At 51.3% G+C, this 21,765-nt stretch overlaps 1 protein-coding gene across 3 annotated transcripts in view; it reads left to right on the top strand.

The window, feature by feature from the left end:
* Positions 1-21,765, top strand: part of SLC6A6 (solute carrier family 6 member 6) — an 82,546-nt gene that overhangs the window by 7,643 nt on the left and 53,138 nt on the right. For 2 of the 3 annotated variants that reach the window (XM_059390395.1, XM_059390397.1), the window contains exon 2: positions 5,035-5,071. The exons of the other annotated variant lie outside the window; for it this stretch is intronic. The gene's annotated coding sequence lies outside the window, so the exon portion shown is untranslated. The remainder of the gene's footprint in view (positions 1-5,034; positions 5,072-21,765) is intronic. 3 annotated transcript variants of the gene reach the window in all.

Below are 21,765 nucleotides of genomic sequence, written 5' to 3'. Positions count from 1 at the left end.
CGTGCTCATGCCACAAGGCCCTTCCTTCTCCTCTTTCTTCTTTTTATTTTCTTCAATTACTATTATTTTTTTTAAAGTAGGCTCCATGCCACCATGGGGCTCAAACTCAAGACCCTGAGATCAAGAGGCTCATGCTCTACTGACTGAGCCAGCCAGGCACCCCTCTCCCTTCTCTTCTTATTCCCCCTCTTCAGGTCGGCTTGAAGTTACCTGCTTCATGAAGCTGTCCTTCAGCCCCTTAACTGTGCCTGGCACATAGTAAGGACTCAGAAAGGAGCAGATGAGACGAAGTATTATGTCCATCACCCCACCTTGCTCAGAGCCTCTGTAGCACACAGTTAGGTCTTTGTGGTCTTGCCTTTTATTTGTTCACCTGAGTTCACATCAGGAGAGATAGATGCTTCAGTGTCCAGCCTGGCACACAGTAGGTGCTCAGAACGCAAAGGCTCTCTGATCTCCTCTTACCCTGAAATAAGAGCCTGTAGTTTAAACATCCGAATGGGTACGGGCTTGGAAATTACGTTCACCCATATCTCCATCCATATGTATTGGTTCTAGGGCCTGGGGATATGGCAGGTGAACCAGACAAGACCAAATCCTGGCCATACCCTCATGGAGCTGATCATAAAATAGTTGAGAATGAATTATCCCAGCAGCCTGGGGCACCAGGGTTTCAGTGTAGGATCAAGTTCCAGGTTTGAAAAAAGAATACCAGTTGCTGCAAAATGGTCTTCCGGGGCAGTTCTGGACCACAGACATGTTTTGTGTTGCCCATATAGACCAGAGTTCTAGAATTTTCTAATTCAAGCCAGTGTTTTTCAGTGTGGTTTTTCTTTTTCTTTTCTTTCTTTTTCTTTTTTTCTTTTTTTTGCATCTGCTTCTGGTCATTGTCTGGTGTCTCTGAACATCTGGACATAACCACCTGGCAGCCCCCCTCGGACTCTCTGGCATGCCCCAGTGCTCCCCACACCAGTCCCCCCACCAGCTGTTTCTTCTGTGGGGCTCCGGAGGCATAGAAATGTGTTGTGTTGCCAGTGGCTCCTGGGCAGGTGGAGGCATTCTGCTCCGTTCATTCACCAGGGCTGGCAGCTGGAGGTGTAGCAGAGGGCTCTCTGTTTCTAGCCCTCCAGGGGGGACCCTTTTGCTTTCCTGGGTAAGGGGTGGAGTCACAGGCTGGAGCTGGGGAAGTCCAGGCGGCTCCCACAGTGCTCCATGTAGGTCTCAGTGCACCCCCACGTCAGGCTGAGACCCACACCTTCCTGGGCAGCCCCTCCACCGCCAGCCTCTGCTGTGAGTTCTGGGTAGTGGGCTCCGGGCAGAGAGGGTAGTTTGCCCCCTTGAATGCTAAACATCACCAGCCTTGGGCCAAGAAGCTCAGTGGCAGGCATACTCTGCCAGAAAGAAGCCCCAAATCTGAGACCTGGGATGTTTTCAGTGTATCTTGTTTCCTTGGCTGAGCCCGAGAATGAATTCCGGGGATCAGTACCTATTCTCTAAGTCTCACTGCGGGATCTCGGAGGGGTCCTCCGTAGTTGGAGGGCTCAGAGGCACGGGAGAAGCTTTCTGCCCTTTCCCACATTTCATTGCCTCTGACCCCTACTTGTGGATCCCCCAGCCTGGGGGTGGTTGCTATACCTTGGCTTAGTGCTGGGGTATGGGGACAATAGCAGTGATAAAGACATGTACCTGTGCTCTTCAGACTTGAAAGCCATAAATATGCTGAGAGAGCTTGTTAAGATGCCCCTTTCTATGTGGGACGACGGAACGGAGCCCGGAGATTCTGTACTTTCCCAGGTAGTTGTCAAGGCTGCTGGTCTGGGGACCACACTTTGAATAAAGGAAGTCCATCCCAGCTCTTGGACGCCTATGGCCCTTCCCTAAACCAGGCCAGGTGCCTGGTCTAGATATTCTCCCCACCCATCCCAAGAGATACCAATATTCCCATGTTGCATGTGAAAAGTTGAAACCCCAGAGACTGCGGGTAACTTGCCTAAGGCCACACACCTGAGAGGCCGCTGAGCCCGGGCCCTCTGGGCCAGCACCACTTTGGAAAGGATGCTTGGGGAAGCCGTTTTCTGCTGAACAGTATCCACGGTCCAAAAGCCACAGGAACATTTTAGGGCAGTCAAGTCGGATGTAAGTCAGGGAGAGTCCAGGGCCAGCCCTGCTGAGCTGACAGCAGGGCAGCCCGAGGCCATGTCAGGATCAAGTCTAAAGTGGGACTTACTGGGTACTGGCATTGCTGCCTGGTGTGGGGAGCCATTGAGGGATGCTCAGAGCTCCTAGAACATAATTGTGGATCTGCTGGAACCCAGGAAGGCTCCTTCTCACTCTTACACAGAATCCCAGGGCAGAGGGCTGCCTGGAGGCATCGGCAGTGGGATGGGTAGAAGCTGGGACCTAGTACGGGAGTTCTTTAAATGCTGGCACATTCTTGCAGCCCGGATCTCATTGAGGACTGAGGTTGCTGAGATCTTCTGCTTGGCTAGGACTTTGTTTTTACACAGGGCATCTGCACCAAGCAACTGGAAAGAGCAGAACAGATTTAGAGTCTAGGCTCTGGAAATGTGGTCACGGGATGTGAGGTCCGGTAATCACCTAGGAGCTTGTTAGAATGTAGAATCAGGAGCCCCACCCCAGACCTGCTGACTCAGACCCTGGGGGTGGGACTCCGCAAGTTTTAAGAAGCCCTCCAGGCTTATCTTTGAGAAGGGCTGATTTTTCCATCTGCTCCCAGGTGCCCAGGGGCCCAGGAGGGTCATTCCTAACCTTTGCTTTAGGCCGAGGGTTCCTGGGCTGCAGGGGGACCTCAGGTGTCATTTCATCTATGCTCCACTTTTCTGGTGGCCTGAATATCAGTTAATGGGGCATGCATGAAGTTAACACAGCATATCTGAGGTAGAGCATAGGTCTGGATTCTTAGAGCTGCAAGTGGTAGAAGTTGGTTCAAACTAAAAAAAGAAGGGAGGGAGAGAGGAAGGAAGGAAGGGAAGGAAGGAAGGAAAGAAAAAAGAAAAAGAACATTTACTGACTCTTAATTGAAAAGCCCCAGGGTCATACTTCAGGCATGGTTAGATACAAGTGCTGAGATATGTCATCAGGACTTTATCTTTCTGTCCATTCCTGGACTCCTGTGTTGGTTTTATTCTCCTCGGGGTACTTTCAGCTGCATAGGATGCATCCCCACCCAGCATAGCCATCTCAGCCTAGAATGAGCGTTCTTTTTTCCCAGTATTCTTAGAATGAGCCCATGTTAATCACTCTCAATGCCCATGCTTGGCCAGGTGCTTGTCCTTGCACCAAAGGTCACAGCCCCTCTGATTGGCTAGGCCAAGCTCGCATGCCCACCCAGAACCCCATGGGCTGAGAGTGGGTGTGAATGGGTGTCCAGCTGGATAGGAGGCTGGGAATATGAGGCTCCTCCCAGAAGAAGGAGGATGGGTGCCAGCAGGTCGTACACACGGGGACTTAGTGCCGTTCTTACCCTCCTCTTTGAGCTGGGTCGCCCTCATGCAACTGCTAAGGTCTCGCACCAGATATAATTACCCTCCTTTTCCTGGGTCCTTCAACATTTTGCTTATAAATGTGCATTAGACATGCTACCTTCATCTTTTCCCTTTGTCCCTCTTCCCTTGATGTAGTCAGGGATAGCAAGTTACACGGTCCCCTGGCACCCACACCTGTTGTGGACATTACTAATCCACACCTGCCTTCACAGCGCCATGTGTTCCCCCAGAAAACGAAGCCTCTATGACGTCCGTGTTACATGTTGGCCTTTACCATGGGGTTCTGGGCTCCGTGAAAGCAGGGCCCTCAGCTGTCTTGTTCATTGCTGGGTTCCCAGGGCCTAAAACAGTGCCTGGCACATAGAAGGTGCTCAAGAAATTTTAAAAAATATATATATATTTTATTTTTAAGTAATCTGTCCCCCCAACATGGGGCTCGGACTTAGAACTGCAAGACCAATAGCTGCCTGCTCTCCTGACAGGCAGCCAGGTGCCCCTTACTGAATTACTGACTGAATATTCCTACCCTACGGTGCCTTGAACGCTGGGCATCTAGGTGAGACCGTTGAATGTGGGGGCGCTGCCATTGCAAAGAGGCTGTCTGATTTGGGGGACCAGGAGCTCTGCAGACTGCTAGGGCCATGTTTCTGAGTCTGAGGAAGGGGCTCCAAGGGAGGGCAGGGTCTCAGGTACATTAAGGAAAGACTTGTGTACCTTCAGGCATCTTTCTGCCCTCCCACCAGGGGATAATGGCCTTCCCTGCTCTGCTGATCCATATACCTGTTCATTGAAATGTGTGATCTTAGTTGATAAGAAGCCATTTCCTGGTTTTCTGAATTTTTATATTCTAGGAAACCAGGGGAGCCTTCCAGCACAGCTCTGCTGGTGGAGGTTGAAGCAGCTGGGATCTTCCCCAACTCACATTTTTTTCCCAAACTGAGTGCAAAGAACAGGAGGTGTTCTATTTAAAAAAAAAAAAAAAAAGCAACAACAACAGAAAAAACAAGGCTTCTGGGGTCATTCACATTTGGGGACTGCTTGGCTCAGCAGAGTTCAACAGATTTCCTTTGGCATGGTGATCTTGGAGCCTTTAACCAGTCAATGAGTTATCATCTTTTCCAAGAATCTGGGGCCCTCAGGTCCTCCATCAGCCCCTCTGTCTGGCTATCGTGTATCCTTGTGCTCACAGGGAATAGTCTTTCACAGTCCTGGGCCCATGGCTAGGCTTCTCTGGGGTTCCCGGGAGTGCACGCTTCTGGGGCAGGACAGGGCGGGGCAGGGGCTTAACGGTTGCTGCCACTAGTTCTTAACTGCTGACAGTTTGAGGATCTGGGTGTGTGAGTGTGTGTGCGCAGTATCTGCAGTTGTGCATGTGAGCATGTATGTGTGCAGGGATGCGGGGACACCCCAGTGTTGACTTGGCCCCTCCCGGTGTGCAGTCGCACTTGAAAATGACTCTGGGTCCTGCATACAGTCCCAAGCTGACCAGATCTTGTCTTTCCTTCTTTGCTTCCTCTCGTTGTTTTAGGTCCAGACCAACAGCCCTTGCTGAGGAGCCTCCAAAAGTAAGTGACATTTGACCTCTCCATGGTGTTGGTGTCTCACCGTGTGGGGTCCTCAGGCCCCAGTGTTCCCTCCAGGCTTGAAGAGGAAGCAGAACCCCCAGGGCTCCAGGACCTCATCCACAGGTCACCTCTGGGTGGTGGATTCATGGCCCAAGTTGGCCCCCTCTGCCTGCCTGTGCCAGGGAGACAGCCCTACTGATGCTGAGCACTGATGTCGGAGTCTAGCCCAGACCCCATCCTGGCTCTGCCACTGAACAGTGATGGAGAGAGCCCTCGCACAGGCGCACGCGCGTGCAGGAGGGGTGGGACAGGGAGAAAAACTTGAAGCAGACTCCCTGCTGAATGCAGAGCCCCTCCCTGCCGGCTGATCCCACTCCCACCACCCAAGGGATCAGCACCAAGAGTGGGTGACTCAATCAGCTGAGCTACCCAGGCGCTCCTAAACTTTTTCTTTTTAAAAAACTGAAAACCTTTGGAAGAGTAGAAAGGAGGCTACAGTGAACTCCTATGTAACTTTCACTGAGATTTTCCTTCCCCTTGTTAACATTTGCTACATTTGCTTCATTTCTCTGTGTACGTTATAAAAATACCCCATTAAAACTCCTTTTTTTCTGTTGACTCATTGGTGAGTAAATTATAGGCAGTGCCCCTTTACCCTCCTAATCCTTCGTATGTGTTTCGTAAGAGCCAAGGCCCTTCATTCTCTTATATAAGCACATGCAGTTATCAACCCCAGAACGTTTAACATTGACACAATTCTGTTACCTAATCTACAGACCTAAATGACGTTTTGCTGATTTGTCTCATATTTACAGAAGCTCCCTGCCCCCTGCCCTCCAGGTTCAGGATCACAGTGTTTTTAAAAGGGGTTTAATGGGGGCGGGAACCTGACTTTTCTGCAGATGACTTCTTCACCTTGATCTAAAACATCCTTACTAGCGGGGTTTTTGGAATTCCTTTCGTTATGGCTTTGGTAAGAAATAGATTTTACGACAGGATGCCACCCGTGCTTACCCATACACACATGCTTGAAAGTGAAACCAATCCCACAAAATGATAACTCACATTTTCAGCATCTTTAGGGCTCTGTTCTATTCTCTTTTATAAAAATGATAGTTCTGACCCGTTGAGTTGATTCCATGACCCACCATAGACTCTGCTCTGGAATGGGAAAACCATAGCTTCTTGGGCAGAAGTTTCTCTCAGGAGGGAAGGTAGTGCCCTGACCAAGCTCCTCCTGGTCCAAACTCAAGAGTTCGGTTGATTGGGGGGGTCACCTAACAAGCCAGGACTAGAAGAAAGGCCATGAAGACCCTGGCCCATTGCAACCCATGGTGGACCTGACCCCATCCCTAAAATCAAGCATCCCTCCTCTCCAGGCCCCGTGACCCTGTGGGGACCTCCTGTTCTTTATGCTATGACATGAGGCAGGTGTATCAGTGGTGGCTCAGGACACCTCCCCTGCTAGCTGCTAAGGAGACATGGAGTTCTCGTCCATGTCAGGCTCCAGAGGCATTGCCATACTGGTCACAAATGTCACTAAGAATAATCCCAAACACTTAACTAAACTCTCTAGCAGCACCCTTGATTCTCTGTCAGAGAGATTTACTGTGTAGTGGCTCATTTTCGCCCACAACAATCTTAGGATGGGTGCTGGTTCTTCTTGTAAAAACGGCAGGTACATATATTGGGCACCTATTGTGTATCAGATACTGCTAGGTACTTCACAGACCTATGTCCTCAGAGTAGTCCTAGGAGTTAGACACTGACATTATCTCCATTGTACAGATGGGGAAACTGAGGCACAAAGAGGTGAATTGACTCTCTCCCCCCCACCCCCACCAAAGTCACAGCAAGGAAGGATTTGAACCCGCCCCTGTTCTGACCCTGGTGTGCATACCAGCCAGTACTGCTCTCCCTTCCCCCCAGACTGGGAGCAGACTCCTGGGCAGGCCTATTCCCAAGGCCTTGTACTTGTTAATGAGTAGCCTGAGCAGTCCAGGAAGCCAGATGCTGGCTACTATGAAGCTGGAGTGTAGGTTCTACTTCCAGATAAAGTCTTTTGCAAGGTGCCCAGCCCCCATTGGGGCGGGCAGCTTTAGAGGCTATGCCCAGATAGAAGCCAGCCACTGTTCCTCTTCTCTGAGGTCTGCTGATCCATCCGCACTTCACAGGAGATCCCTGGAGGCTGAGAAGTGGGTTTGCTCTCAGGCCTGTGTGATGCCTCCTCCACATGGCCCTCGTGGCTAACTCTTTCTGAAAGGGCACCGTGGCCATTCGGTATGGCAGGCAGCAGGATTTGGAGGGGGTGGTCTTTAGGGAACCCAAGCTGTCCCCTCTGAAGCTGGAGCTCTACCAGGCATGTCGCTGTGTGGCCATCCTCACTGAGGCCTCCAGGTTCCTATCTGAAAAAAGGGATGGCAATCAGTCACTCTAGCCCCTCCCAGGGCGTGCACAGCTGGAAGGTAGCTGAGACAAGGATGTTGCTCGGTTGTTAGCCGTCTCTGAGTTACTAAGGAATCAGCCAAAAGACGAATTCCTGGTGGGGACAACCCATGTTGTGGAAAGTCCGTGGAACTGGAGAGTCAGTCCTGGATTCAAATCCTGTCTCCATCCTTTGCCAACTCTGTGACCTGAAGAGGAGAGTCCCTGAACTCCTCCAAGCCTCAGCTTTCCCACCTGTAAGATGGAGCAGTGAGAGCACCCAGGAGTCTTAGACAGCGAGTATGGGATCAGGGGTAATGGTCTCTGTCGTGATGGAGTTTTGAAGCGTTTAACAGGCCTAACAAAATCTGTACCCAGCACCCAAGTACATGTTCTAATTTCACCTCCCTGGCTGGGATCCCCTAGAGCAACCCACCTTACTCACCTCACCTGAAGATCACATCCACCCTTTGGTGGCTGTGGTCCTTTTAGCTGGAGGGGAGCCTCTCTGGGCTTGTTACAAGAATGCCCACGTGGCTTCTAAGCCCCGCCCCCTCCTGGACCCAGGCTTGTAAACTCCAGCAGGGGAGGGGGGCGTTCATACGACGGATCTGTGACCCCTCCGCAAGCATCACCCTCTTTGCTCGCTCCCTGGAGGGGCCAAGGCAGTGAGAAAATGGTATTTACTGTTGGTCTGCCCTGATCATAAAAGTGATGCATTTTAAAAAACTGAGATCTATTTGACCTACAACATTTTGTAAGTTTAAGGTGTTAAAAAAACATTGAGATCTGATACATTTATACCCACATGTGATTGTCACTGTAGCCTTAGCTAACGTTTTTGTTGGGCCACAGATTCTCATTTCTTGTAGTGTTGGGAAGTAATGTATTTTTAATACAGAAAATTTGGAGAGCACAGAAAAGTCAAAAGAAGAAAATAAAATTCATCTCTGTTCCTGCAATGCAGACATAACCATCTCACAGTGAATTTATAAACACGTGGGTAAATACACATTTCCTTTTAAAGTTGAGGGGCGCTTGCCTGGAAGGGCTCAGGTGGTTAAGTGTCCGCCCTCCGCTCAGGTCAGGATCTCAGGGTCTTGGGACCAAGCCCTGCATCAGGCTCCCTGCTCAGGAGGGAGTCTGCTTCTCTCTCTGCCTCTGTTTCTCCCCTCTGCTTGTTCTCTCTCTCTCTGTCCCTCAAATATATATCCAAAAAACTTCTAAAAAATTAAATAAAAATAAAGTTGAACTCACAGTGTGGCCATGTTGGGGGCCAACTTCCCACGCCACCCCCCAACATGTTTCTTAGTGTTTTTTCTGGGTCTTACATCTTATAAGTCAGGGTCAGCAGATTCTTTTTTAAAGGCCTGGATAGGATGTATTTTGGGCTTAGGGGCCTATGGTTTTGCCTCCACTGATCTCAGTCTTACCTCTACTATTATAGCCAGAATGCGGCCACAGACAAAATGCAAATGAGTGGCTGTTGTTTCATGCCATTAAAAAAACTTCATTTACAAAAACAACCTGCCAGATTTGGTTCAGGAGCTGAAGTTTGCTGAGCCTCCGCCCCCACCCCCCCACCCCCCACTCCCGTTCTTAATTAGTTTTGATTTGTTTGGGTAGACCATCATTTATTTAATTAATCCCTAGTGATGAGAGATTGGCCACTGGTAGTTTCTTTCATGTAAACCACTGTGCTGTGAACATTCTTATTTCCTTTCTGTTTTTAATTGTGGTAAAATACACATAACACAAAATTAACCATCTCGACCATTTTTAGGTCTGTAGTATAAGAGTGTTAAGTATATTCACATTGTCATGCAGCCAATCTCCAGAACTTTCTCATGTTGCAAAACCAAATGCAGTGACTATCTTGGGGTATCTTTATGCATCGGTCTGGTTGAGAAAATTGGAATTGCTAGCCTGGAGGGAGTGTGCATTTTGAAGGTGCTGGGCGCCTGTTGCCAAATCACTGACCCTCAGAAATTGCCCTAATTGAAGCCTCTGCTGATCTTCGGTGACAGCCCGTAGGCCACAAGAGGGAGTGGAGCTGGCCACTTCCCTGGGGAGCCCCTGCCTTCAGGGCTTCAGGGAACAGCAGATTTAAAACAACCCATGCCAGAGAAGCAGTAGCCAGTCTGCCAACCTTCCTCTTTTGGGGAAGAAACTAAAAAGTCAATAAACAAAATGTGTTAGGAATACTGGACCGTTCTTGGAGGTTGATCATCTAGATAGACCCTTTAGAGAGAGGAGAGATGTTGTTAAGACCAACTCAGCTGTCCAATGAGTCTGGGTGTCAGTGGTGTTTGGCCTCTACCTTGCTGTGTGACCCAGGCAGGTGACTTAACCTCTCTGGGCCCTCAAATTCTCTGTAAAAATAGACATTAGGTAGAATCTCTCCTCTCTGGTTGAGGATCAGGAAATAAGGTCTACAAAATTTCCTCACACAGTGGCCAGCACGTTGCCCGTACCAGTACCTGGTGGCTGTGATAGCTGTTCTTACTGCTGCTGTTAGGATTACTTTTAACAGCTCTGTTAGGGTGGTCTGAACAAAGAGACAGTACTAGCATGTGCAGCCCTTTGCAGTTCTCAAGAGAGGTTTTCCATCTTAATACTTGCAATATTTTGTAGCATAGTTATTACTGTCCCTGTGTAACAGGTGAGAAATTTGAGGCTCACGAGGTCAGCGGCCAGCTCGAGGTCAGCTATGTGTCAGGACAGGGAGCCCGGGCTTTAGTCCACACCTTTGGCTTATCGTCCGTTCCACACAGCAGCTGCTGGACACTGGGACTTCTGGACGACCAGGGCTAGTGGGAGCTGCCTCTTCTGGCCTCACCTAGGTGGGAAAGCTTGGGCCTTCGGTGGAGAGAAGATTTCTTTGGTTTATTTTCCTGTCTTGGCTCTTAGCCCCAACAGTGGGCACATGGGTTTGCTTTTCCCCCCACCCCCCAAGGAGAGAGGTTACAATACTAATGGGTGTCCCCCACCCCACCCCCGACACACACACCACCATGCGATTGTCCCGCTGGTGGGACAATAGCTGGATGTCCTACCTTTTAACTCACTTCTGACACTTTACCTGGATCTGCGGGTTAATGATTCAGCCCTCCAAGGCTGACCCCAACTCCCACTACCTGTTGTAAGTTTCAGATTGCCACGTGTGCTTTTCGGCCCACTGGCTAGAAATCAGAAGTTCACACGACCTTCTCCTTGGGTTTGATTCATTTCCTAGAGCAGCTCGCAGAACTCAGAGAAACGTTTTATTGACTAGATCAGTGGTCTGTTAGTAAAGGCCGTAACTCAGTACCACCACAAGGAAGAGATATACAGGGCAAGGAGTGTGGGGAAGGGGCGTGGGGCTTCTCTGCCCTCTCCAGGTGCTACTCTCTTCAAATCTCCTTGTGTTCCCCAGTCTGGAAGCTCTCCTTTAAATTTTTACGGAGGCTTCATTACTTGAGCACCATTGATGAAGTCATTGGCCTTTGGTGATTGAACTCCATCTCCAGCCCCCCTCCTTTCCATGAAGGTCAGGGGGTGGGACTGCACGTTCCAACCTTCTAATCACAGGGTTGCTTCTCCTAGCAACTAGCCCCTAGCCTTAGGTGCCTTCTAAAAGTCATCGTTAACATAACAAAAGACACCTTTCTCACTCTCACCACTTAGGAATTTTTTTTTTTTTTTTAAAGATCACACCGAAGAGTGCAGGCTCTAGCAGGATTTGGGGGAAGGAAGAGGGAGAATAGGGCTCCATCCCAGGACTCCAGGATCGTGACCTGAGCCAAAGGCAGGCGCTTGACCATCTGAGCCACCCAGGCACCCTTCTCATCACCTAGGAAATTTGTGAGAGTTTCAGGAGCTCTGCCAGCAACTGGGACAAAGACCACATACGTAGTTACATTGATTCTAAATCACCATATCGAAGTTTGTTGTTGTTGTTGTTGTTGTTGTTGTTGCTGTTTCCAGAAACCGGCAGGGCATTTCAAAGACGAGAGCTGCCTGCCCAGGTGAAACCTGAGAGGGGTTTAAGGGAAGTCTCTTCTCAGCCAGCAGATAGTATTAAGTCCAGAAACCCACGTTCCCCAAAACAGGAGCCTCCTGGGTCCTAAGGCTAGAGATACCTCTGGGTTTGGAGGGATTGGCTGTCCCAGGGAGGGTGCCCTGGGTCAGTATTCAGACCCAGCTGCCCCCAGCACCACCAGCAGCACTGGCTTTATCTACCCACTTCCCACCAACTTGCTGGGGGACCTTGGATGAGTCATTTCCCTTTTCTGGGCCCTCATTTTCCTCGCGCATAGAACAAGGGTCTGGAATCATTTCCCCAGGGGATTTTCTGGGGTCTCAGCTTTGGACATGAATCTCAGGTCTGCCTACAGTGATGGTCCTCCCTCTCTGGGTTGGGTGTCTCTGTGGGGCTGTATACTTGGACACGTCTTCCCATAATGGAGTCTCACCCCTCAACCTATGGCCTTCATCCCTAGGAGTAGCGGAGGCACTTTCCAGTCACTGGCCCCTCTGACCCTCATCCCCAGCCTGACCCCAATCCCGCATTGCCTTGCATCCCCAGATTCCCCCATCCTTGTTCCTGTCATCACCCCTGAACTTTTGCTCTGTGGGTCCCATCAGGGTTGCCAGGTTGTGAAGGGTGCATGCCTCCCTCCCTCTGTCCTGCCTCAGTGAGGGGGACATGGTTCTCATTTCTGTTTTCAGGTTGAGTGGTGCTCTGGCCTTCTGTCTGGTTGCTTCCCAGCCTTCTCTGGGACTCCTGCCTGCCCCCACTGTGTCCCTGACCTGAGAGCTTTCTCTGACCCATTAAGTTATTAAGTTAGAGGCCTCCCATCTAAGTACTAAATAGGCCCGTCCCTGCTTGGCTTCTGAGATTGGACGAGGTCAGGCCCAGAAAGAGACAGACCATGTTTTGATAGGGACTCATGATCTATGGGAAGGATGCCACGATCGATGAGCAGTGTCTGTCAGGGAAGCAGGATGGGTGAAGGCAGCAATCCGGGACGGGATGAGGTGAGGACTTCAGGACGGCCTTGGGAGTGGACATCTGCTCTGCAAAAATTGGAAACGGAGGAGCTCAGAGGACCTCAAAAGATCTGTGCAGCTACAGGGCAAGCAGCTTAGAGCATGCTGGTGGGAGAGTGTGACCCCAAAGTCCCAGAATCTTTAATTTGTACTCAAGTTGAAGTTTTCAGACCAGGAGGCCAGAGCTACTTGATGCCTCTCATGGCATGGATGTCATACTTTGTGCTGGCTACATACTTTGTCCTTGTGTGTGTATAGCAAGGATCCTTCCAGACGCTCTGAATAAGGTTGCTAGGTGAAATACAGAGCATTCTAGTTCAATTAGAATTTCAGATAAACTGAGTCATGTTTTGAGTTTTAAGGATGTCCTTCGCAGGTATGCGTATCTGCGACAAGCTTACCTCCTCCATGTCACTTACCCAGCTGCCTCGGAGGCCGTGCCCACAGGCCACTTGAGGTTGTGGCGGGTCCCCGTGAACCTGTTGCAGCAGCGCCTTTCCCAGCCCAGGTCCTCCTCGATAGGAGTCCTGGAGGTGTTGTCTCCTTGGGCATCTGTGTTCTCCAGGTAACCAGAAGGGTCAGCCTAGTTGACTTAGTACGAGGTATGATTTTGACCTGGAGATGTCTATTGAGCACCTGTGATGCCCGAGAACTTGAGGGTCCTGTCCTCATCTCTGCCGTGTGCTGGGCCTGGGGCAGACAAAGTTGTGATGTTCTCTGCCTCATGGTTGAAGAAGCCAGGCTCAGGAAGGTGCCCTGTGACACTGCTGCGGCCACGCAGACCAGGAGACAGATGGGCTTCTAGGCCCAGGCTCCCCACCCTGTCATCCTTCCATGGGGTGGAGGGGCTGCTCCGTGGGGCCCTGCTGCTCTTTTTGGATTATTCCCTCCAGACTTCTGTCCTGGGAGGAGCTCACAGCTGAATGAATTGAGGCATTTACTCAGCATTCAATGTGTCCATTCCCTCAGGTCGTGAGTACTTGCAGAGTGCCTGCTGTATAGAGGCCCACTGCTGAGCAGTGGAGATAGAGTAGAGTGAGGAACGAGGCAGGAAGGGAAAGATGGCACAAACCATTATTCGGTTGCAAAATGGAACCAGACCCCCCCCCCGACCCACACCCCCAAGTGCAATTGATGTGAACAACCAGGAAGTCAGGGCTTGTCTCAGGGTAGAGGAGGGAAGCAGTCTGGGAACATGAGCGCTTCTCCTCATGAGCCTGTCTGCCTCCACCATCCTGTCCTCTCCATCCTTCATCCTGAGGAGCATTCTGAGGCTCAGAGACGTGCATTGACATGCCCAAGGTCACACATCACCTTAAGACACCGTAAGCCTCCACTCCTACCATAACCTCCCTTTTTGTCCTGTTGCTTACATATTTGGGGTGATTTAGTCACATTAAAAAGTCCAGATATCGAGTAAACTCTTCAGCCTAAAAGAAATTAACTAGAACAGCCCCTGCTCTGGAAGGTTCCCTGGGGGCAGGAGCTGCTTCGAGGCAACCGATTCCTGTCCAAGTCTCTGGCCTTGCCTGGGGTCAGCTGGGTCCCCTGTGGCCAGGCCTCAAAGCTTCGTGGCTGAGGGGGAGAAGGGCCACCCCCACCTTTTTAAAAGAAATTAATTTTATTTTACATTCGTAAACATGATGACAGGTGCTGGTGATAGAAAGGACACAGTGTCAATTTTTAAGAATCGTACTGCCTAGTGAGGGAGACATAGGTGAATGTACAAGTTATACTACAGTTTAGTGTGAGCCTTTTTTTTTCCTGTCTTAATGAGAAACGATGGTCATACATCACTGTGTGAGCTTAAGATGTGTGGCGTGATGGTTTGTTGTAGTACCTCGTGGAGTGATGACCACAACAGATTGTGTTCACATCTGTCTTCTCATAGACAGACACTCCCACCTCCGTAAGGTCGTGGGGGTGGGGAGGGCAGACCTTTTGTTTTCCCTCTGGCTTTTATGTTTCATTTGAGAATCATCTGTATTTTCAAACCCCTTCCAGCCCTGCTGAGTGGGGGAAGGCCCAGGCAAGAAACTCTGATGCCTGGGGAAGTTTGGGGAAAACCTGTAAGCATCTGAAAACCGAGAATTGAAAGTCTGTTCATTCAGTCAGCAGAGACTTGAGGACTTTTCCTGTGGCCCAGACTCCAGGCCACGCCCTAGGGACCCAGAGTTGAGCCTTTCTCTGTCTGGCCAGTGAGGGGACAGAGTAGCTGTGCATTGGTGGGGTCGCTTGAAGGAGCTTTGGGCACATAGAGTTCACAGAATGTTCTCAGAGGCCTTGAAGGACAAAAGCCTGCCAGGCAGACCCAAGCAGGGGAGGGCATTTACGGGTAGAGGGAAGCACCCCAGAAAAGGGAAGGCAGAGAGTGTAGTGCAGCTGGGCTATAGTGTCTCGCTCTGCGGGGAGCAGGGGGGAGGAGAGGAGGTGGGTGGGAGGTCTTGGCTGGTGACCCCAAACGCCCTGGTGAGTGCTGGGGTCTTGATTCACTTCGAGGAGCTAGTCTGGAACCCGAAGTCCTTAGTGAGTGCTGCAGGTGCCCCCTTAAAGGTAGTGACTGTTGTTTGGTTGTCTTGACAACTGGCTTCTGCTCAGGAGGAGAAACAGCCCAGCCCAGCCCTCACCCCAACAGGCTTGCAGGAGCTTTGCAGGCGCTGCCAGAGGTCCTGGGAGGAAACCCACTCTAATGAGATGTCTAACCTAGTTTTGATGACTCACGTGGTTTGAGGAGCATGTGAAATGCCTTGGGAGGGGGTGGCAGTGCCAGCAGACCGGGCCACTTGTGTGTCACGGAACCCTGGATACAGGAACTGTTCATTTGACATTTCCCTTTGGGACTGAAGAGCCCCGGGTGCTTGTTCCTGCCCCCAGTCATTGTTGTCGTTGATTAACTGCGTGAAATGAAAGGAGGCTGTCCACGGGTGCCCTGTTTCTCCTGAGAGCAGATCCACGCCTGTACTGAGGCACTTCCTCCTACCTTCCCTTGTGTAATTTGGGGTGGCCCATTTTACAGATGATGCAACTGAGGCCCCAAGGGGAAGTGACATTCCTGAGGTCACTGCTTGCCACGGACAAGTAACAGAGTCAGGCTCCAGCTGAAACCTTTTAACGTGACGCAGCAGAGGCAAAAGTGGAACTCAGCAAAGGGGATTTGGGGAACAGTGTCTCACAGGGGGTGTGGAATTCAGACAACAAGGCTGGAGAGGACAGGAGGGCCCCTCCTCTCCACTGATCACGCTGGGGAGGAATTATGTAGAATTCTACCATAGGGGGGTCAGCGGGAACCAACTGACCAAATAAATAGATGAGTCAGTTTAAAAGGACGGATTTCTTGACTATTTATAGTTGTGGCCTGAATCTCAGGTATCCTTGTCCCCAAGGAGTAAAAGGAGACTTTTCTGATCTGCTGGGCTGTCTAGAGGGTGAATAAGCTGATTAAGTCCCCGGGCTGCCCCTGAGGATGGGACAATGCAGGAGGGTCAGGCTGAGAGGAGCTCAGAGGAGGTCTGGGCGGGGAATGTGCCCAGGGCTCAGTTTCTTCCCTTCACAAATTCGAATTCGTTATTAGCTTCTTAATTGCTCTAGGTAGCCTGAATTGAAATGGTTAACATTCTTTCTAGCCTGAGAGGCCAGTATTTAGTAATCCCTGCAGGTATACAAAATGAAATAGGAAGGTCCTTGTACAAAGCTGCCTCCCAGAGGTGGATTTTTTTGTCCAGCTGTTGTGAAGTCTAGGCTGGCGTGGGACCTGTGATCTGGGCCTGCTCAAGAGACCTGGATTCCGATCCTATCTGGTTAACGTGCAAAATGATACCCTACTGCTGGCCTCAGTTTCCTCCTGTGTTAAGTCAAGTGAAGAGGGGGACTTCCTGGTGTCAAAGGCCAGAGCCAAGAGATGTCCCAGAGCCCAGTGGTTGAGGACCCACGGTTCTGGAACCCTGCCTCTTCCTGGCTGTGCACCTTCGGTCAAGTCACTCAACCCCTCTGAGCCTCATACGGGGTAAGATTCTTCATCTCACAGGAGAGTTGGTAAGGACTGGGTAAATATTCGGCACCCAAGTGTCAGGCACTGAGCTGGGCACACAGAGTCGCTCAAACCAGGGAGCTCTCCAGAACTGACTCTGCCATGCTCACATTTAGAGTGCTTTTTTGTTCCGTGAGAGTCTCTGAAAAATGTCATGAAGTCTCATTACTTTTGGATTGATAATAGGAGAAAAGCAATCAGGTAGAATCAGTGAAAAGTGGTTTAAAATGCAGTAAGAAAAATATTTAGCATGATTAAAAAATTACTACCAGCTAGAATATTATCAAATGCCCAACAGAGTGCCAGGCACATAATGTTAGCTGTAACTATTTTTGTTTCCAGGATGTAAGAACAGTTGGAATTGGAACAGAAGGTTGCTATGACGATGGTACACTAGGGTCCTTCTCATTCGCTGTCTCTAGGGAGGAGGCCCACCCTCTGCCCTGGAGCATCCCCTGGGCGTAGGAGGAAGAAACTAGGACTACAGCTGAGGAATGAGCAACTTGTTCTTTGGGGAGATGGATGGGGGATGGTCAGGGAAGGCTTCCTGGGGGAGGTGTCATTTGAGAATGGAGAGGAGCAAGGATGTGCATTCTGGGGGCCTGAAATGGCCTGTAAGAATGCACCAAGCTGTGAAAGCACAGGGTCTCCCAGGCAATGATGTATAGAGACAGTAAGTTCTATGACCAAAGAACCTCCCCTCGCTTTAGTTCTGCTAAAGGACCCTCCTTATTGCTGGCGTTTTTCTGGAGTACTCCATCTCTGGGCACGTGGGCTGTGTTGGAAGGGACATTGTGACCTCGTGAGCAGATATTCTGAGGCCCATAACCAACGTGCTGGGCATCTTTTATACTCTCTAGGGCTTCCGATGTCCCCAGTTTCCCAGTGCCTGGGGTAAGTCATGTTTGCATGTCCACCTGTGTCCCATCTGCTCACAGAGCCTCCATCCCCTTACAGAACCTTAACTGGGTTGTCTTTCTGTGATTTCAAGCTTGGGAGGTCCCCAACAGCTTCAGTTACCTAGGAAACAGTGTCCAGGGAGTCCACTCAGGAGAGAGGGAGCAGAGGGCAAATGTGAGAGCCCTTCACTGCTCCAATCTGAGTGGTCTAGCTGGAGGCCTGGTGGGAACAAGGTCTTTCCCGAGGGCGTCCAGCTTGGAGTGGGCCATGGCTCCCCTTGCCAAGAACTGTTCACCCAAGCCGCCCACCCCAGACCACCAGTGGGGTCTTCTGTTTACTCACTGCCTCCGACCAAATCCTGGCTTGGTAGAGCCTCTCAGCCCCTGAGCTGACCCGAGGTAGGTTGCCGGGTAAACAGGCAGGGCATTCCCTTGGGGTCAAAGACCTCTGTGTGGCGTGGGCCTGGGAAGGAGCTCCCCAAATCAATAAGGAGTTGAGCTGGCCCTAGGCATCCAAAACAGTAGGAGCAGGCAGGGAAACTGGAGGCCTAGAACCTGAGTTGAAACACTGGGGACCAAAGCTTTGACACCTAGGCCTCAATTTTCCCACCTGTAAAACGGGCCCATGAGATCCCGATCACGGTGTCTAATTTTCTGAATTCGTACACATCCACAGAAGAAATTGGGGTTTAATATGGGTCTAGTCCATCCTCGGGCTGGCAGACCTTTTACCATAATTGCTTTTGTCTTGCCTTTCTGCTAGCTGGCAGTTCCCTGAGAGTGGCTCCCTCATGAACCGTGTTTGCCTTCACGCGAGACATCTTAGCATGACCCATCTGTGCGCCTGGCCCAGTACTGGGTGGTTTACATGCATCAGCTTGTGTAATCACCCCTGCGCCCTGAGGGGGTGGTGCCGTTATCAGCCACAGTTTAGGGATGGGGAAACAGGCACAGTAGGCTGCCCAGAGCCCCACAGCAGGGCCCAACTCGGGTCTTCCTGGAAAGCCCCCTCCCTCCTCTTTTCAAGCCTCAGCCTGCTTATCTCTAAACTCTGGGCTTTGGGGGTTTGGAGCTGATTTGTCATTCGTTAATGATGGCCAGTTGAGGGGTCTCAGGCACCCAGGGACCTCCAACTAGGACCTTTGTGGTTTTGAGGCTGCTGCGAGTTGAGGGGTCCCAGAATCTGATTTCCGTAGCTGCAGCCAATCTGGGGGATACCACCAGGCTGCTGCTCCTCCCAGAGGTCATTTTCACAGCCATGCAAGGAAGCTGGGAGGCTGCTGGGCCACTCTGCTCCAAGTGGCCTGTCGGCACCCCCCCCATGGTGACGCTCTGCAGCGCACTTCCCAGCAGTGTTTGTGGCACGAACTTGGCACGAACCAGGCCCCAGGCCTTGTAACTTCCGCCTCTCCTGCTTGGCCAGCACCACGGCCATGGGGCATGGACAGGTGGTCTGGGGCTGCAGGCCTTGGTCTAGCTCTCCGACTGGGGGCAGCTGCCTGAGCTCTTCTCCTGACCCCACGCTGAGGCAAGCCAGGGGAGGAGATAGGAAGGCCCACATCCGTGCCCAGATCCCCCAGGGCGCCACCAGCCCATAGGACCTACATAGTCCCATAGTCAGCAGGTATTCTGGGAGGGTACCCCACCATGGAAGAGGAGGCTGGATAGAAGGGAAGGGGCAGCTGGGAAGAGGCAGGAGTGTTTGGGGTGGTGGGGGCTGTCCCATGTCTCAGAACCAGCTGACCGGCATTCGAACAGTGGTCAAATGGTTCTGGTTCTAGAGGGGATCTGGAAGGTGCCCAGTAGGGCACCCAAGCTGTCACTGGTCTCAGGATCCTCATGTTGATAGCTCACACTTTGTTCAGGTACTAAGTAGTCTGTTAGCTCATGCACCCCTCAGCAACCCTAAGAAGTAGGTGCTACTTCTGTCCTCATTCTGTATTTGAGGAAACTAAGTCACAGACAGGTGTATCTGTGGTGTGCGTTTTCTTCTGCTGGAGAGGTAGCCTTTGTAGAGAGACATGTGTGTGCACATGTACACCTATGTGCACATGTATGTGGGAGGGATGGTTATGGGATCCTGTAGGTGTGTGCTGTTAAGGTCTGCCGGTCAGCTGGTTGAAACCACGGCCCAGGGAAGGCCTGGTGCTGCCTTGGTCAAGCAGTGGTCACTGGCAGAGTTGGGGCCTCACCTGGGCCTCCTGGGTCCTTCCTGCTATTGTCCTTGGGTTTGGGGAGCTGACACTTCAGCGACAGGTGCCTGCTTCTCCGTTTCAGAAGGCCCCACCTGTTGCCTCTTCAGGGAAAAAAGGACTTCCACTGTGCTGGGGTAACAGCTAGGGGCCCCCAAGTTCCAGGCAATTTGCCCAGTACTTCGTGTCTCTTTGGACATGCTGCCCAAGGTCTGCTTTGCTGGGTTTGCCCCCTGAGTGGAGTGGGGAGTCTCTGATGCTTGTCCCCCCAGGATCACATACCCCACTCAGCTCCCTGCCCCAGAAGTCACAGGTCATCCATCTGCCAGCCCCAACCTTGATTTCTCAAATTCTTTTTAATTTCAGCCAGCATAGAGGAAGCATTGCCTTGTCCCTGGTTCAGATTCTGTCACTTGCTCACTGGGTGACTTTGGCCAGGTCCTGTTTCCTCTCTGAGCCTCGGTTTTCTTACCTGTAAAATGGGCTACTGTAAAGGTGCAGTGGTGAAAGGGAATAGGGGAACCTCTGGCGGATTGTCAAATCTGGGCACATGGTTCTGGGGTCGTCCTGGGACTCAGACTTGGGGCTGGCAGAAATGAACCCCAGCCGGCCCAGCCCCAGCTGTTCCCAGTCCTGGCAGGGGCTACGCAGACAGTGTGTGCACACAGCCATTGCCTGTTTGCGTGTCTTACCATCAGGCAGTGAGAGTCTCCTTCACTGGTTGGTTTTGTTGTACATGTTACTAATCATCTCCCAGTTCAATAGCACCACTCTCCCAGCCTCACCTGATTCTAGGGCTTAATGAGGAATGACCTTGAAGATTCAGAGTCAGGAGGTCTGGGGCAGGTCCAGGTATCTGGATTTTCAGCCAGAGTCACGGGCAATGGCGATGTTCAGGCAGCTGGGTTTATCCAGCAGCTCAGCCCAGAGACTTCGGCAAGGAAGTCTTTCACAGGTTATGGGGACCACTTTACATATGAAGAAACTGAGCTTTCCCAAGGAGAACTTTGACCTTTGTCCATGGTTGAAGTCTGAGCAAGAGCCCAGCCCCCAGTGAATGGTGAGGTGACAAAGCTAGAGGCGGCAAGGGGGAAAAAATGGGACGGGCGGGAATGGTTTCGTGGAGGGGTGACACTTGGGCCAGGTCTTAAAGGTGGGTGGGATCCTCCTAAATATAAGGGAACCCACAAAGCACAGTACTGAATGGGCTAGTGAGAAAAAACAAGGAGGTCCCAAGACTGGGGCAGGACCGGAGGGATAGGTAAGGTGGCAGAGATTGGGGCCAGTGACAGTGTCAAAGGATCAGGAGCTTTGGATTCCAGGTGAGGAAATAGATGATTCTCCAAGCAGCTGGGAGCCACCGATAATTCTTGAGGGGAAGGTGACATGGTAGGCAGTGGGATGAGCTAAAAAGAAGCTTGGCTGAGCTAGGGGGCACGCCTCTGGGGAATTCCCAGTAGTTGAGGTGGCCTCATTTTGTGTCGCTGCATGGGTGTCTGGCCATAGGGAGGCACCATGCTCATTGCAAACATAATCGGGCCACAGGTGGAATTACAGTGGGAGGTGGAGGGAAGTGGAGGCCGTCTGAGGGTTGTCCTGGGAGATGGTCTGCACCATGTAGAAATGTCCTTCCCTTGAGCCCACCCCACCCCCGATACGGATTTTAATGCTGAATTTTCATCTAGCCGGGCAGTAGCTGCTGTTAGGCACTGTCTTGTAGCCTGGGTGTTGCCCCTGCGGCCACACCACTATCCGCCAACCCGACGGGTCCAGCCAGGTTGGGTTTGCCTTCAGCTTTGCCTTCAGCCTCTGGCACCCACTGTGTTCCGCTGGTCGGGGATGCTGGGAGCCTCCCTGCCCTCCCTCATCTCCTTCCAACCTTGCTTTTCCCTCTGAAATGAGTTTTCTTCAGCTCCAATGGCCCAGCTCTGAAAGAGGCTGGTGGCTCTTGTTCATTGGCTATGGGTCCGGGGCCTCGGTTTGCTTATCTGGAAAGTGGGCTTGCATGTGCACCTGCCAGTATCCTAAGGCCCCTATTTTTGCACCTTGCGGTTTTTGTGTGGGATCCACAAGAAGTCTCCAGTGGATCCACAAGGAGCCTGCCAATAGGATTTGGCAAAC

Source organism: Mustela nigripes, chromosome 2, assembly GCF_022355385.1.
Source record: "Mustela nigripes isolate SB6536 chromosome 2, MUSNIG.SB6536, whole genome shotgun sequence".
NCBI classification, from domain to species: Eukaryota; Metazoa; Chordata; class Mammalia; order Carnivora; family Mustelidae; genus Mustela; species Mustela nigripes.
The sequence above is the reverse complement of the archived record's forward strand: the minus strand, read 5'-3'. Positions and strand labels throughout refer to the sequence as shown.